The sequence below is a fragment of the Marmota flaviventris genome, chromosome 2 (genome assembly GCF_047511675.1).
Source record: "Marmota flaviventris isolate mMarFla1 chromosome 2, mMarFla1.hap1, whole genome shotgun sequence".
NCBI lineage: Eukaryota > Metazoa > Chordata > Mammalia > Rodentia > Sciuridae > Marmota > Marmota flaviventris.
In genome coordinates, this window is record NC_092499.1 from 155,700,053 (window position 1) to 155,712,211 (window position 12,159).

Below are 12,159 nucleotides of genomic sequence, written 5' to 3' on the forward strand. Positions count from 1 at the left end.
AGGTCTCTCCCTCCATGAATACATTAATGTCCTTATCACTGCAACAGATTAGCTTTGCAGGAGTGGTTTTGTTATAAAAGGAAGTTCACTCTCTCTCTCTCTCTTATGGTTGCCAACACCTCTTCCATGTTAGGACACAGCAGAGGCGCTCACAAGATGTAATACCACAATCTTGGACTCCCCAGACTTTAGAACTATGAACCAAATAAACTTCTATTGTCTACAATTTACCCACTCTGTGATATTCTGTTACCACAAAATAGAAAATGGACCAAGACATTACTTAGCCTGAGTTGTAACCAAGTTGGGCTGAAATGTGGGTGAACTGGGGACCCTCTGCTTTTGATTGGCATTTGAAGTCATGTGGAACTTGCGTTTTAAGTTGGTGGTGTCTTAGACCAACTCTGAGTAGTGTCAGGATTTAATTGAATCATTGTACACCTAGCTGGTACCCACAGAGAATTGGAGAATTGCTTGGTGTAGACAACCTACATATTGAGTGTCAGAAGTGCTATGTGGGTTTTAAAAAAAAAAAAAAAAAAAAAAAAACAGATCCTAGTAGTAATTGGCTTCTATGATTTTTTTTTCTCTTTCCTTCTCCAAAAAAGAAGGTGAATGAGAAATCTGCAATCTTAATTCAGCACATTTTTTTCCCATTTTCTGTATTTCCTTTCTGGAAGGATTCATACCTCCATTCATTCGGCCCCTCATTTTCTTCTCTGCCGAGCAATCCCATTTCCTCATCTTCAAAGTTCCTCTACATCCAAGGAAGGTGCCTATCTATATTAGGCCCTTATGAACAGATAGCACAAAAACACTCCCACAAGGAGAATGTGATCTCTAAACTCTTTATATTCTCCCAGGGACATGTGTGACAATTCTCACCTGACTCTCTACAGGCGTCAGAACTGAATCCCAAATATTTCCCTTTTCTTGTCAATTAATTAGTAATAGTACTCAGATCTATTTACTATCATTGAAGTTTACCAGGACCTGTATATTATATCTCTTTTAATCATTCGCATCCCCATGGAGGGCATAATAAGTAGCCCCGTTAACTCATAAAGGGGTCAAGCAAATGCTTACATTTATTTATGGAAGCATCGATTCTTGACTCATTGCCTGTTCTCACCCTACTGCTAAATCTACCTCAATCTAACAGACATACATCTGTAGATCACAACTTGGAATGTGTATTTGTTTTTGAGGATATCCATTTCTACTACTGAAGATAAATCAGGATGTAGTTTCTAAGTTCTGGGGAAACTGGTTAAGATATGTTAAATATAAATAATGAGCAAGCTAATATATTAAGAGACATAGGCAGAATACATGAAGATTAAGTGGAAAGCAGAGTTCCTCCAGGTTGGATGTACAATGTGATGAAAAACCCCAAGATGCATCTGATACCCCTCTGGCACTAAATATAAATGTGGTAAATGCAGCTGGAATATTCAGAAGACCTTAATTGAGCTACCCTCTGGTGACACCATTCTGGCCCCATGTATCCTCTTCCTGAGAAATCAACTATCTGTGCAGGAGGCTTATCAAGGGGGACTCTGCGCACAGGCAGATTTGCTTGCATCTGGCCTATAAATGAATCAATGTATACAACAGCCTTCCCTTATCTACAGTTTCACTTTCACTCGTTTAAGTTACCCGTACCATGGCCTGAAAATATTAAATGGAAAATTCCAGAAATAAATAATTCATAACTTAAATTTTATTAGAATATTTTGTTGTAATTATCATTTTATTACTGTTGCACATCTCTTACTGTGTCTAATTTATAAATTAAACTTTATTCTGGTTACTTCTTTATAGAGAAAAGAATATATATATATTTGGTACTATCCACAATTAAGACACCCACAGATAAGGGGACTTATTAAAAGCACTTCTGGCTACTGGACCACTTGGCTCAAACCCCATCATGCCCCCCATTACCCCATCATCATCAGAGAGCAGATACAACAGAGGAAGGGGATGCAACCCAGGCTCCAGGCAATGTCATCTGTCCACCTCTACCCTGCTTGCCCTAAGCTGTAAGCTATTAACCTGCCCCATCTCATTGCCTTGCTTCCTGCTTGATGGTTAATACTGCTCTGATAAAGCTGAGATTCAAGCAGCTAGCTCTGGCAGTAAGTCTTTTCATCCCCTGATCTCAGGATAGCTTTCCTGGAGCTTACCCAAAGGCAACTCAGAACCTCTTACACAGCTTTACTATAGACCCACCTCTGAACCAAGCTCTTGGTCAAGTTCCTGGGTGCTGGCCTTTGAGCCAACTTCCCTGGTCCACACGTGGTATTTGTATCTCTGACGAGGACTTGAGCTTATTGGTTGCTGTCCCCAACTGCTCTCTGCCACCAGCACATTCAGTTTATGTCCCTGCTTCAGGTCAAGAGTCAGTTGGGGCCTATGCTTCAGGGATCTTCTACCCTGTGACTCCACTTCCCAGACAGAGGAGCACCCCTGCAGCCCCTTTGTGAGGTCAGCCAGCCCCTGTGTTGTTGCTCAAGTGAGGGCCCCTCTGAGCAGGGGTCCCTGCAGCCCCAAGAGGCCACAGCCTTCTTCAGAAGCACCTCAGTCCTCATTCCATACCTGATGTTGTTCTGTTTCTGGGCTCTGGGCTGAACCAGCTGAAAGTGCTTCCATGGTCATTTCTCTCAGGTCCCCTCTATATGACCCAATGGATTGGGAGGACAAGGAACCAAAGAGCCAGGCTCAGGGGCTTTGGGATGGAGAAGCCCTAGGGGAGGGGAGGCCAAGGATGATGCCTGGACTAGGAACTAGAGTGCTAACCACTGGCAGGAACTGTCACCAGAAATACATTGCCACCACCAGCTGGCAATGACCATGCTGACCTAAAATACCTTGGGGTGAATGAGTGGACAAATGGCTAAATATAAGAGCCAGCAAAGATCCTGGTGACCTGTCAGCCACATCTTCTCCAGAGTTTTTAAATCTGTCCCAGGTAAGCATTCCTAATTTTGCTTACCTCCCCTTGGCTATCACCTTCCTCTCATGTTTGTGATCTGGGATTCTAACACCTGTCTGCCCAAGCCAGGCTCCACTGAGAAGCACAGCTCACCCCACTCTGCACTGAGGTCCACCATGGTGATAGTGAGGGAGCACCCAAGAACTCAGAAACTTGGACATTAACATTTCTCTTTTAAAGATGAAATACAGATCAGCACAAAGCAAATCATATCTGAGATAAAATCCCAAATAGAAAGTCAGACCTGAGAATCATCCTGTCAAAGGTTAAAATGTTTGAAACAAATTGCATTTTTTTAAACTAGGTAGCCCTTTCTAAACAAGTACAAAAATGTAGAAACCAAGGGAAAATAATAATAAATTCAGTCACACATTGTGCATCAGCAAACACACACACACACACACACACACATGCACACACCCCACAAAGTCAAGAGATGAAAGAGATACAGCATAAGGCATTTGAAACATATTTGGCAAAAGGTTAAATTCCCTTTAAAATCTCTTTAAAAAAATTAAAAAAAAATCCAAAAGAAAAAAATTCTTAATTTTCTTGGCTTAATTTAAGCAGATAACATACCCCAAAAGAATCTATTTCCTTTCTTGGCCACACATCAATTAAAGATAATTGGCCTGTGGTAAGTAAGCCCTTTCCAACTGCCCCCATTGATCTACCTCAATTGTTCTACCATCAAGTAGGAACCTGATGTCTTGCATCCAAAACAGAACACAAAGGTCCAGAGGAAGTCACATAACAAAGAACAGAGAGACACCCACATCCTTCACTGTGAATCCTGCAGATCTGGACAGGAAACCATGCATTGTAACCTCATGCCTCTTCCTGCGTATGGCAGTCCTGGTAAAAGGCAAAGGTGGTAGGTGGTGTTTGCTGACTTCTGTGAGGAGTGTGAACCCCAACCTGAAGGGGAATGAGAACAGATATCAGCTCCCTCAGGGAAGAGCAGGACCCTAGCAGAGCTCCTTTAGCCTCCTCTCATAAGTGAGGATAAGAGAGATCTCTCCTTATTCTCTTGGCAAGGCTGAACTCTCTCTCACCTCACAAGTACACTCTGCTCTGTGGAGTCATAAGGAGCAATAGATACTTATTGTTCCAGCTACCATTGTCATATAAGAAGTATTTTATTTTGCTCACGATTATAGGAATTATAAAGATTTAGGAAGGACCCAGCTAAGTGGTCCTCGTTGAGGGTGTCTCATGAGGCCCAGTCAAGAAGTGGCCAAGACTGTCCCATAGGTATGGGGATTTGTAATAACTTTATTAAAATATAATTCACACACCATATGATTCATCCTCTGAAGCACATGATTCAATGTCTTTTAGTATATTCGCAGAATTTTATATCCAAACCACAATCAATGTTAGAACATTTTCACTACCTTAAAAAAAAAAGAAACCCCACACTTCTTAGCCATCCCCTCTCTGTTTTCCTATTCCCTTCTAACCCTAGGAAACCACAGATCTATTTTCTTTCTCTATAGATATGCCCATTCTGGTCACTTCATGTAAATGGAATCATGCTATACATGAACCTCAGTGTTTAGATTTTTTCATTTATTATATTTTCACATTTCATCCATGTTGTGGCCTCTGTTGCTACTTTCTTTTCATTGCCAAATAATAGTCCATTATATGGATATCACTCATTTCATTATCCATTTATCAGTTGATGAGCATTTGTGATATTTCTACTTTTGATTATATAACTAATATTGCTCTGATCATTCTTTTTTGAAAATGTAACACTTTTTAAATTGTTTATTAATACATTATAGTTATACATAACTTGGGTTCATTTGACATAATTATACAAGCATGCTCATTCTTATTCAAGCTTTTGTGTGGACATGTTTTTATTTCTCTTGGGCATGCATTTAGAAGTAGAATTACTGGATCACATGATCAGTGTGCTTAACTTTTTGAGAAACTGCCAGAAGTTTCCCCAGAGTGGTGGCACCATTTACATTCCCCACCAGCAATGTAGGTGAGTCCAAATTCTCTACATCTTTGCCAAGATTTGTTATCCATCTTGTTGATTATGGCCATCATAGAGGGTGGGATGTGAAACAAGCGGCAAGGGTTTGACAAATATGTCTCTGGAATTTTTAATTTCAATCTCAAAGAGCTCTTACAATTTTTTAAAAGACAGAACATCCAATAGAAAACTTGGGGAAGAGTCATAAACACAAAAGTTACAGAAAAAAAGAGAATATTTTTAATCTCCACAATGAAGGTTCAAATTAATCAACAAAATAATGTTATTATTTACCTATACATTGGGGGGGAAATTAAACATGACAAGACTGGACTAATTGAAATGAGAAAGCCAAGCTGATAAATCACCTTCATGCACCATGGCAGAGTGGGGATCCAAGAGTCTTTGTTAATAGCCATTGATTTAACAATCTCTGTTTAACATTTAGAGGTTACATGTTCATCAATGCAGTCTTTTGCACTTAGGACTTAGTCCCATGGAAATATTTGTCTTCCTGCACAAAATTGTAGGAAAAAAATCACTCACTACAAAACAGTTTCTAATAGTCAAAAAAAAAAAGAAGAAAGAAAGAAAATAATCCAACTCTGTACCAATAGTAGACTTCTAAATAAAATGCATAGTATGAAATGTAATCTTCAAAAAAATCAATCAAAATGCATGCATGAAGTGAAAGAGATCTATCATATATATATATATATATATATATATATATATATATATATATATATATATATATTTATGAAAAGGTTGTGAAACACAAAGAAGAATCTGGATATGTTAAGAATAATGATTTGCCAAGCTCAAAGGAAAGGAAATCTGGTTATTTTTGAACCATTCACAGACTGTACCTGAGGGATAGGATACAATGTGATTTCACTTTTGAAGTTAATTATTTCCATAATGCTGGCTCTCTTCCTGAACATAATTTTACTTAATAAGTCAATTTTCAATGTAAAAAGTAAATGTAGGTAGGCTATAAGATGATGAAAAACAAGTCCTCACCACACTCCTTAACTCCCAGTTCCATTTCCTGGGATGCATAAAGGATATTGTGACTCCTCGATATGAACTGTGAGGGGCAATTCACACACTGCCCCTTTATTCATCCCTCTTCCTCTCACTGTTTCCATAAATGGATGGATAGATGGATGGATGCATGGAGATGCATAGACAGATACATAGATGGTCTACCAGCTACTATTATGTTTAAAATGTAATCAAACCTCTTCTTTTGACTGATCAACTCCCAGAAGCCCCTTTGGAACCTTTCTCTGCAGGATAAGGAAGAGTGTTGGTAATCCTGCCTTTGCATCATTGTCTCCTGTCAATTATCCTCATTTTTCCCCTATGTCATATAAGAAGTATTTTATTTTGCTCACGATTATAGGAATTATAAAGATTTAGGAAGGACCCAGTGAGTGGTCCTCACTGAGGGTGTCTCATGAGGCCCAGTCAAGAAGTAGCCAAGACTGTCCCATAGGTATGGGAATTTGTAATAACTTTATTAAACTCATAGCTGAGTTTGCCCATCACATAAACTAACACATTGAAAATTTTAAAAAACAGATGCTTAAACAAGAGGCATAGTAAGATTTCTCATTTTTAAGTAAGATTCTTTGTGTGATGGTAGATTATCACTTTAGTCATGGTGGAGTTGGGCAACATGGTGGAGTTGAGCATAAACAGAAAGAAGGAAGGTGAATTAGTTCAGAGCTCTGAAACTGGTTGAAATAATACATCCTGGTGGAAGGAGACCTTCATCATTTCTCAAAATACATGTATGAAGATGTGAATTTGGTGTCAACATATCTTATATACAGAGATATGATAAATTGTGGTTTAAAGGTGTATTAAGAGCTGTAATTCAATAATAATAATAATAATAATAATAATAATAGAGCTCATGTAAAAAATAAATAAATAAAAATTAAAAACAAAAAACAAGAAGGAGTCAAAAGTGACCCCTGGCAAAAGGCATGCTGTGGGTAAGAGAGAAAAAGCAGGTTTGGGCAGGAAACATGAAAAGTTGGATTTGGAGCAAGTGGAATATCAGGTGCCAGCAAGATGCAACCGTTTCAGGTGGTCCTCATCCAACTTGCCCTTGCCAATCCATATCCAGCCAACTGTCTCATTTTATACTTCATTAACACTTATAAGAAATTATCTTATTTAATTTCTCACTGGTCAGCTGTCTACCTTGCCATTGCCCAATATCATATAGAAAGGACATTTTCCATCTACAATGACTGAATAATGGCCCATGACTGATTAAGTCTAACCCCTGTTCTGAATACATGTGTTATTTGCATTATTTGCCATTATCATCAACAATATAACTATCATTCAGTATATACCTGCCGTACTTACCCAATTTCATGCTTAGGACAATTTTCAAAGAAAGCATCTAGTCAGCAAACATAAAAATGTAACAAGCTGCATCTCCTCTGGCCCTTTGAAGCAAAGTTGCTGGGCTGCTGTGTATAGATATAATGATTGACATATAGGCCATTTCCGGTGAAGGGAGGTAAGAGGAATGCAGGAAAGGAGATGAAGAATAAGAGGGAAAAAAATGTAAAGAGGGGTGAGGGGATGCAAAGTAGATAACCAGGAACAAAGGCGACTGAGGTAAGACAAAGGGTGGTCAGGCAAGGCCCACGGAGGACAAAGAAGTAAAGAGCAACCTACCATTGATACCTCCTTCACTCCCCTCCCACATCTGTACTCCTGGGGCTCTGGATGTTCCTCCTCCCTCAGCTGGGGACCCGGAGGCTGGGCTTCACTCTTCCTTCACCTTTCCCCCCCCCCTCCCCTGATGAGGAGGATTTCTTCTCTGAATGATCAGTTCCCAGTTACAGCCCCAAGTCTCCCAAGGTATTTGTCCTTGTCTTTCAAACCAATTTTGAGCATGGGAGCTGGGGCTGAGCTCCATAGGTATCTCTCCAGTGAGCATGCCTCTCTGGCCACTTCTGCTTTGGGCAGACAAGCTCTCATTTAACTATGATGGGTATATATGAAGATGCTACTATTCTGGAGATGCATCCTGTCATCTGGTAATTCTGTCTCCGGTCATATCAGTGCCTCTCTCTATTTTCAGACATTGATATAATTTGGGGTGCATTCAGGTTCAGAACTATTATATCTTCCAAATGAATCATTCTTTATGACATTAAATAGGGATATATTTGTGTGGCAAAAAGGTGTTTTCTGGGTTCTTCTGCGTGGCTCACATAGTGAAAAGGGAAAAGGTCCACAGAGAAGGAAAGAATAGCTTTACCTATTCAGGTAACTTGCATAGGTCCCCTTGATGAAGCAACCCTTTTGACCAGAATATCCTGGGTTCTCCAGGTGAACTACATCACAAAAATATGAGGCTTTATCTCCCTTCTCCTTTTTTATTTCAATGGTTTCTTTTAATTTTTAATGTGAATACTAGAAAGTGTTTGATTACCTTCATGACTCACATATTGTTTTCATTGGACATTGTTGCTATAAGGAGTTGTTTCCCAGTTCAAAGTTCAATCTATCTCCTCACAAGACTAGAGAACAGAAAAGGTAAATGAAATTTTTTAGTAATTATATTATTTTCTTTTTTCCCATTTTTATTGGTACTTTTTAGATATAAAGAAAAATAGGAAATATTTTCAACATATTATACATACATGGAGTGCAACTCATTCTAATTAGGATCCCATTCATGTGGTTGTACATGATGTAGAGTTACACTGGTCATGTATTCATATATGAACATAGAAAAGTTATGTCCAATTCATTCTGCTATCTTTCCTATTCCCATCTCTCCTCCCTTCCCTTCATTCCTCTTTGTCTGATCTGATGAATTTCTATACTCTGCCTCCCTTCCCTCCTTATTATGGGTTAGCATCCACATATCAGAGAGAACATTTGGCTTTTGGTTTGGGGGTATTGGCTTGTTTAGTATGCTATTCTCTAGCTCCATCCATTTACCAGAAAATGCCATAATTTCATTCTTTTTTATGGCTGAGTGATATTCCTTTTTGTACATATACCACATTTTCTTTATCCATTCATCTATTGAAGGGCACTTACGTTGATTCCGTAGCTTGGCTATTGTGAATTGAGCTGCTATAAATATTGATGTGGCTTCACCACTATAGTATTCTATTTTAAGACCTTTGGGTATAAACTGAGGAGTGGGATAACGGGTTCAAATGGTGGTTCCATTCCAAGTTTTCTAAAAAATCTCCTTACTGCTTTCCATATGGGCTGTACCAATTTGCAGTCCTGTCAGAAGTGTTGGAGTGAACCTTTTCCCCCACATCCTCACCAACATTTATTGGTACTTGTATTCTTGATAATTGCCATTCTGACTGGAGTGAGATGGAATCCCAGTATAGTTTAATTTGTATTTATTTTCTCTCTTCTAAAGATTAAATCAGTTCTTTCATTTTTTAGCCCCATTGAATTTTCTAAAACATCCTAGAATGGCATCTTTTTTTTTTAACCCCTGAGACTTATTTTTATCCATCTATTCACATATAATCCTTCTTAGTCATTTTGTTTTAGTTATTTTTTATGAAATTTATATTATTGAGCTTTGGTTCCCCCCATGAAGAAGGAGAAGGAGGAGGAGGAGGAGGAGGAGGAGGAGGAGGAGGAGGAGGAAGAGGAGGAGGAGGAGGAGAAAAAAGAAATTCTCAATCTTTTTGCAGAGAAATTTGATCCATTCACATTTTTGTGCTCACTCGTTTTTGTTCTGTCCTCTATACAAGGCTAGTTTATTTTCCTTCCTTTTAATCTTTCCTTTTAATCATGATTTCTATTGTTTCTTTTTCTCTTTGCTGATGTTTATGGAGTTGAGGTTCTTTTTCCTTTTCTAGTGACTTGGAAATTTTTCATTATACTTATTTTTAACTAGTTTAACTCTTGTGCATTATTAAATTTTTAAGGGTGGTGAAATGGGGAGATAATCCTAAATTACTCAGACAGGTCCAGTATAAATTGAAAAGTCCTAATAAGGGAAAGAGGATGGTAAGAAGGTCAGAGTAAGTGTGCCAGCAGCAGATGAAAGAGAGAGACTGAGAGACAAGGATGCCACACTGCTGACTCGGAGGATGAAGGAAGTTGCCCTGTGCTGGACTTTTGACTAGAAAAAGCAAGCATATGTTAGAGCCAAGAACAAGAGGACCTTTTACAAAATGGCAGGCACTACCCTCATGGTTGTCTCAACACATCAAATTTTGACTTACTGGGCATGATTTGGCTGAGGAGAGTGTGACATCCAATGGGTATTTAAGATTGGGAAATTTTAATGTGGCAAAGATTATGCTTCGAGAGAGGAGGCACATGGTGGAAGTCAGTATTGTGGTGGGTCTGAGATATGTAGTCATGGCCCTGGTGCCCACGCTTTCAAATTTATATCCATCAGCTGCCTCTCCACTTCTTAATATGAATGATTGAGTCTTTCTCATTTTTATATAAAACGTGGAAGAACACATCAAAACAAGTCCTTCAACATCTCTTCCAACCAGATTGCTGTGAGCAAACCCCTCCTTTGAAGAAATTCTAGAGCCTCCTCATGCTGCAGGATCCAGATAGTTACTAAAGTAAAATTATTGAGCAGTTTGTTTCTTGCTTTCTCCCCAGTCTCTGTCCCCTCTGACCTCCCCTGAAGCTCTCTTGCAGCTCTTCTCTATCTGTAGAACGAAGATCTGCCCAGAGGCAGGGATGCTTCGCTTTTTCCCAGATACACGTCCCCATGAAAGATTGCACTGCTGTAGCCAAAAAGTCTATCCTAAGGAGCTCGGTTACCCTTAGATTAATGTCCTTTAAAAGCATAGCAGTTTGGGGAAAACAATGACTCCATCACCCATCACTCATTCTTTTATGGATCCATTATTTACTGACCACTAAGGCAGACATTGAGCTACAAGGGCAGCTACAGATAGGAAAGGTGTCCAGTCCAGCCAGACTCACTTTGAGTATGGACTCAAGACTATTAGATTGTAGTTCCCATTTAGAAAAGCTGCCTAATCCTTCCAGCACTCAGCTGTCTCTAAGAAATAGGATTAAGTGGCTTGTGATTCCAGCTAGGAACAGTCAAGCATCACTTAACAATGGTGACACATTCTGAGAAAAGTGTCTTTAAATGATTTCATCATTGTGTAAACACACTAGAGTGTTTTTACACAAGCCTAGATAGTATAAGTCAATCACTCCACGTGGCCTCTTGCCCCAACCCAGTACTGGGGATTGAATTCAGGAATTCGCTACCACTGAGCTACATTGCCTGCCCTCACTATTTTTTTATTAAATTAATTATTTATTATAATTTGTTATATATGATGGCAGAATGCAATTCATTTCATATTACACACATAGAGCTCAATTTTTCAAGTCACTGGTTGTACACAAAGTATTTTCTCACCATTCGTGTCTTTATATGTATATTTAGGGTAATTATGTCTAACTCATTCCACCATCTTTCCTACCGCTATACCCCTTCCCTTCCTCTCCCTCCTCTTTGTCCTATCTAAAGTTCCTCCATTCCTCCCATGCTCCCCTACCATCGCCATTATGAGTCAGCATCCTCATATCAAAGAAAACATTTGGCCTTTAGTTTGGGGGATTGGCTTACTTCACTTAGCATCATATTCTCTAACTCTATCCATTTACCTGCAGATGCCATGATTTTATTCTCTTTAATGCTGAGTAATATTCCATTGTGTATATATACCAAAGTTTCCCTGTTCAATCATTTACTAAAGGGCATCTAGGTTGGTTCCATAATTTAGCTATTGTGAGTTATGCTGCTATAAACATTGATGTAGCTGTGACCCTGTAGTATGCTGTTTTTAAGTCCTTTGGGTATAAACTGAGGAGTAGGATATCTGGGTCAAATGGTGGTTCCATTCCAAATCAGGATGATATACACAATTTAAGCAGATAAATTTCAAGCAAGGAAATAGAGAAAACCATCAGAAGATTACCAACCAAGAAAGGCCCAGGACTGGGTGGATACACAGCTGAGTTCTACAAGACCTTTAAAGAAGAATGAAGACCAATACTCCTCAAACTATTTCATGAACTAGGGAAAAAGGGAACACTTCCAAACACATTCTATGAGGACAATATCACCCTGAATCCAAAACCAAAGACTCATCAAAGAAAG